The sequence below is a fragment of the Dasypus novemcinctus genome, chromosome 6 (assembly GCF_030445035.2).
Source record: "Dasypus novemcinctus isolate mDasNov1 chromosome 6, mDasNov1.1.hap2, whole genome shotgun sequence".
Classification (NCBI taxonomy): domain Eukaryota; kingdom Metazoa; phylum Chordata; class Mammalia; order Cingulata; family Dasypodidae; genus Dasypus; species Dasypus novemcinctus.
The window spans coordinates 71102383-71108675 of record NC_080678.1 but is presented as its reverse complement, the minus strand read 5'-3'; the positions used below and the strand labels follow the sequence as shown (position 1 = coordinate 71108675).

General features: G+C 41.2%; 1 long non-coding RNA gene across 1 annotated transcript in view; it reads left to right on the top strand.

Moving 5' to 3' along the window:
- The first annotated feature begins 3160 nt into the window (after window positions 1–3160).
- The window catches only part of LOC105746506 (uncharacterized), a 33404-nt gene continuing 30271 nt past the window's right edge, over window positions 3161–6293 (top strand). The window contains exon 1 of the long non-coding RNA XR_001118849.2: window positions 3161–3290. This is a non-coding gene — a long non-coding RNA (uncharacterized lncRNA). The remainder of the gene's footprint in view (window positions 3291–6293) is intronic.

Here is a 6293-nt window from a genome sequence, read left to right as displayed (position 1 = left end):
TTTAATGGGATGTTTCAGTGTTTCACTGTATGGGTGTACATAATCCATGTAACTGACCCTTATTGATGGATAGGCAGGGTTGTTCCCCCACTTTTTTATTGTAAGTAATACTGAAATGATCTGATCTTTCCTATATCCACATCTCAGCAGACTTGAATTTATCTGTCAAATTGAATTAGGCACTTGAAAAGTCAAGAATTTCCCTCTAAGCAAGTCCTAATTTTTGTTTTGATAAGTAATGAGGTAGAAGTTTCAGGAACCCAGGAGACCAAGAAATCAGTTAAGCAGACTTATTCCGTAGACTCTTTATTCTCGACTCAAAGCAATATTATCCAATATTCAAATAGCACCATGTTGGTTTCATCCATTGCTGGAGAAAAAAAGTCTTTCGAATAGCTGAGCTGTTGGAGCTGTCATGTTTTGCCAAGATTATCACAGAGGGTTTCACTACTTTGAATGATAGTTTCAAATGGAGCAGTAAGTTCTGGCTTTTTTGATTACCTTCCTTAAGCTAGAAATCATTGTAGGGTGAGGGAAGGGAGAGCAGGCTGCTGTCTTTGAGGCTAGTACCAAGGAAAAGTCCTTCTTAATTTGTTAAAGTAATAATAAACAGTGTGCTGGATCATTTTTTGAACAGTTTCCAGAGAAACTGCAATCATTACATGTTCAATTTGTGGCAACAATGTGACATTGTTCTTTCTAAGAAAGGGGCATGCAGCTCTTGGTATTACTCTCTTGAGAACAATGGTTATCTCACAATTTGATGTTTCTCTTTTTCTTCAAAGAGACAAAATAACATAAACATATAGTAAATGTTAAAAAAAGGGATTTGACTAAAGACTTATTTGAATAAAGCTGGACTCCTGGAAATGGAATACTGAGTCAAATGTTATACATTTTAAATTTTGATAAATATTTTCAAAATCTCCCTTAAGAAGTTGTTTAAATTTATATTCCCACAATTCCCACAAACCTTTAGCCCTACCTGCCCCCCATCCCACCCCACCCTGCATACATACATTTTAATCCTGGATATTACTGCTTTAATTGTGGAAAATATAATTTGTAAAATATGGTGTCTTGGTTTTGAATTATGTTCTTAAATTATGCATGAGGTTTAGCATCATATATTCTTTTACTTTTGAACTGCCCACCTTAGAATTTCTTTTAAGCATCTCAAAGGAAAGTGGAAAAATCACTGAATAAAAGGTAAATAATACAGACAAGTCCAAATTCCCTTTGAAAGAAGTTCTTTTGTCAGGTCTGCTCATATTTTTCAGTATGCTCATTTGCAGTGTGACTTTCCAAGATGAGGTATAGAAAAGGGGGATTGAAAGTAAATCTTCCTTTCACACACACCCCAACCTTTCCTCACCCTACCTCTAGCTCCTAGGTGCTGTGGAAATATTATTTGTAAGTATATATTCTCTGTATAAAAATTCTGCAGTAAAAAGTTATTTTTGTTAAATGTGTGAATTATACAGTTGTGTAATTTCTTTAAGAACTGAACTGTCTTCAGGGATAGCATGGAAAAGAGAGTTATATAAAATAATAGACAGTGTGGCAGACTCTGCAAAGATGACTGCTCAAAATCTATCCCATCTTTACACAAACAGGGTGCTCCTCCCATTCATAAGTGGACTCTAGTTTTCTCCTCTTGGCTCCAGCTGGCCTGTGACTTGCTATGACATGTGGAATGTGATGGAAGTGACCTCGTGCAAGTTCCAGGACAGCCCATAGCAGCTCTGGCACCTTCTGCTTTCACTGTCTTGGAGCCTGAGCCATATTTAAGAGACATAGACTCGACCAGTGCCCAGCCATTCCAGCCACCCCAGCCAATGTGTGCACCCTGTGGGTGAAGCCACCTTGGACTTTCTGGCTCCAGTGGAGCTCTCAGCAGATGGCAGTCCCAGAAGGGAACATAGTCACTCCCAGGAGAGAGTAGGAACCGCCCAACTCAGTCCAGCCAACCCACAGAATCAAGAGAAATAAAATAGATAACTGAAACATTAAGGTAAGTCCTAAGAGAGCATCGAGAGAGAAAATCATCTAAAATATGAAATAAAAACCAATTGTCAAGACATGGAGCTTGATGTGGATGCATAGGGGAGGCCCCAAGAACCAAGGGAAGAGTACAAAACTGGGGCAGATATTCTAGACCTGTATTTCCAATAGAACTTTCTATGATGATCAAAATGTTCATATGTGGCTATTGAGCACTCAAAATATGGCTAGTACAACTGTGGAGCTGAATTTTTTTATTGTAATGATTTTTAATTCATTTACTTTTAAACTAAATAGCCACATGTGGAAATTCACCTTGAGGAAGGGACAACTCACCCCCAAATTGTCTTTTCTCCTTGCTTTTCCTGCAGAATTCTGAAAGGAGCCTCACTATGCAGACCTTGATCTGCTTAGAATTACGTATCATCTGTCAACATCTCCACACTCAGATCCAAGGAGAAGAGAGAATGTAAGTGCTGCCACAAAATGAAAACTTTTAAATAAAATCAGTCTTTGCCTTCTATTTAAGTAAATAAATAGAGGAATTCTAAGAACTTTAGAGTATTTGGAATTCAAACCCAACACACTCGGTGTTTTCTAAACTCCTTTCAAAATATTTTGTGTATGTGACCTCTGTTAACATCTTACAGCAGCAATAAGACACACTTGGGAATGTTCTTTTAGAAAACTGCAGAAGAAATGTTATTAAACTGGGCTAAATGTCATAATGAAATATTGAACACTTCAACCATGAATACTACATGATAACTTTCCAAAATCAATTCCATTTCCTTAATTAGAAAATTAATCATTTGAGATTATTAAACAAATATGAGGCAAGATTAAAATGATGATTTTCATTTCCTTATAGGTTAATTTTTAAATATTTAACAAAAATAGAATAATACTTTTCTCACAGAAGGCAAGATTGTCACTGAGATTTAATTTAATTATATGGTAACTAGATTCCAAAAATTTTCAAACACTGTTTTTAACATTCCTACCTTCTGAAAGCAATATTGACATTTACATGAATAAAATCATCATTCTTCTGTGCCCACCTGGCAATGAGCCATGATTTCCTAAGCAACCAAGGACAAACAACTATTTCAAGGACTCCTTTTGCTAAGAGAAATTCTTGCATTCTTAGGAGAATAGAATTTGTTCTGCCTCACTGTTTAACACCCTTGAAATTGACATGATATTATTTCTACTGTCTATGAGTTCTCAAAAGATTCAACTCCTCTGCCTTCCAGAATTTGTTCCAATTGGCTCATCAAATTTAGGTAAGCCAGCTAATTATTCCAATCACTTAAAATTAGGCAATGTGGTGAGAAAATGTTTCTTCTTCCTAAATTCCTTTTCTCAGACTTTTACTGTTAACAGCAGCCCTTGAAGATGATCTTTCTCCAAGGTTCTCCTGTCGGTTTTATATTAGAATAAAGGCTGCAGTGGGGGAAGGGGCTCTTTTGAAAATGCCTAATGCTGGATCTCACCAGAGACTAATTTCAGTTGCGAGAGGGGAGCAGAGTGAGACATAGATCTCAGCGAGGCCACCAGTCTTTATTCTAAAGGCCACTGCCCCACTGAGCCGCCCCGGCTGCTCTCTTCTGGCCAGGGGCGCTGAGGAGCGGCCGGCTGGGGTGTGGTAGACATGCGCTTCTCATTCCTTAGACCATCAGAACCGGAGCCGTGTGGGCCAGCACACCCCAGTCTCTGGTTTTCAAGCTTGTTTATGGATCACCAGGGTTCTAAGGAGGTGTCTCCAGGGCCACCTCAGAGGGGAAAGGGGAGCAGTGAGGAAGGGGGCGTCTCCTGGTCTTCCACCAGAGCCCCCTCCCTATTGGGCAGTCCCATCAAGGTTCTTAATATTTTGTTCAAAAAGATGGTTCCACTGCTAAAATAAGCCAAGTCTGAAAATCCGCTCCTCTTCAAGTGTGAACAGAATGTGTAAAATGCCCATTTCTGAAATGTTTAACAAAATATCTTAGGAGCCAGACGCTAGCTCAAGTATTATTGAGAGAGAGAGATATATATACAACACTTAAAAGAACAGAGGAGTGTTTATTCTTAAGTCACCATTTTTCAGTTGTTTGCTGAGCCCTAAGGGGATATCAGGGCTCAAATATTTGTACCCACGAAAAATATGCATAGCAGGTAAGACTCTCCAGCAACAAGTGCGCGTTTTAAAAAGGTGTTTGGTTTCTCTGCGGCTGATCCAGTTTCTCTTTTGTGTCCCATGACACTGATAACGAATATGGAGGCTACCCTGCCTCTGTCCCTTTTGTGTCCAACCTGGGAGACACCTGCAGGACCAAGGCATCAGGGAAGGGCCCGGCCCGTCTCTTCTTGCTGGCATCCTCTGGACATACCCTTCTCTCCTAGCCTCGGGACATGAGGGCAGGGCCCTCCTACTCCTGACCGCAAGGCCTCTGAGGTCCCGTCCTCTAGCAACAGCTTCTGCCCAATGCTTGTCTCTTAGGAAAGAGTTCTGCTGCTTCCATGGGTTTTGGAGACCATGAGGGTGTCACCTGCTTAGACACGCTCCCACTGTTTCTATCTACTCTATGGCTCCCATTTGCTGCCTCTCCTGGCTCTACACTGCCCGTGACACCCAGCTCTTCTCTGCTGGTGGGTCCCCAAAACTCTATGGAGGATCAGCACAAGCCATGGGCACCAAGGCCCAGAGTCCCTCTAGAGAAAACACAAGTGTCTAGTTTTCCTGACTCTACTTTCCTATGGCGATTGTAGTTGAGAGGGTGGGGAAACTGCCTTGAGCTGAGAACACTTTCTTCCAAAACTATTATTCCTGTGCCTAAGCCCTCAGAATCCAGGCTTTTAAAAATCGAAGACTATTGTTTCTCTCAAAACTATTGTTTCTGCTATCATTCCAAAGCCTGTTTAAAACTCAAAGGCTGAGAATTGTCTGTTTCTCCTTTTCTCTGTGTTATCTCTTCCCAGAAGTTGCTCCAGTGGAAATGGGGGAAGTCACAGGGGGTCAAAGCCAGACAGAGTTAAAAATCAGCTAGTACGTCAGTATCATGTCTTTCTACAAATGCGTGAAGGGGAAATGTTGATCAGATTCTGAATAATATGGCCTGTGCATGAATTCAAACTTATCTATTTCTGTATCCAAGTTTGCCTAGTTTCCGGGAAGCCAATTAAGTGATATTGGCTCTATAGACTTTGAATATTCAGGAAGGATATTGACTGAATGTGTATTCCAACTTACTTCCAGACAGAATGTGGGCGATATGTTAATTCAAGTTTACCTGGTATTCAAACAAACCCCTAAGCCCTACTAACAAAAACTAGCGGGAAAGCGGATTTGGTTCAACCGATAGAGCATCCGCCTACCACATGGGAATTCTGCGATTCAAACCCAGGGCTTCCTGTCACATGTGATGAGCTGGCCCACATGCAGTGCTGATGCGTGCAAGGAGTGCCCTACCATGCAGGGGTGTCCCCCACGTAGGGGGACTGATGTGCAAGGAGTGTGCCCTGTAAGGAGAGCCACCCAGTGTCAAAAAAAAGTGCATCCTGCCCAGGACTGGTGCCGCACACACGGAGAGCTGATGCAGAAGATGATACAACAGGAATAGACACCAATTCCCAGTGCCACTGACAAGGATACAAGCAGACACAGAACACACAGCAAATGAACACAGAGAGCAGACAACTGGAGGGGGGGAGCGGGGAAGGGGAGAGAAGTAAATAAATAATAAATCTTTTTTAAAAAAATTAACGAAGAGTCTTTTTGGTGCCATAATCTCTCCTGGCCCCACCCTGTGTGTCTCTTGTATAAAAATAACCTAAAGGCCCTACTTTGGGCTCTGTTTTTCGGACAGAAGTCTGCCAGGCCTTGCCAGTCATAATAAATCTTCCTTCTCAGAGAATTCCCACATCCTAGCCTTGGATAGCTATCACCAACTTCTCTCTGTTGCCACAACACTGATACATTTCTTGACCCTCCCTCATTTAACATTTAACACTGCTTTATCCCTACCTCCTTTTTGCATATATTCTTTAACCAGGACAGCCTACATAATTTGCCGGCATCTTGTTTAAAATCTGTTGCAAATTTCAAGAGGGCTACAGAGGGGCCTTCTGAGTACCAGCTCCCCATGTGACTGCACAGCCCACACACCAGTGAAGCCAATCCCGTCCCTAATCTTTAAAGGATCTCTTTCCTTGGGTTTCAAAGGAGTATTCTTGTAATATCAAAATAGTTTAAGACAATGTAAATGTTTGGTAGTAGGAATTCACAATACAAACTGCAGAATTTCCAT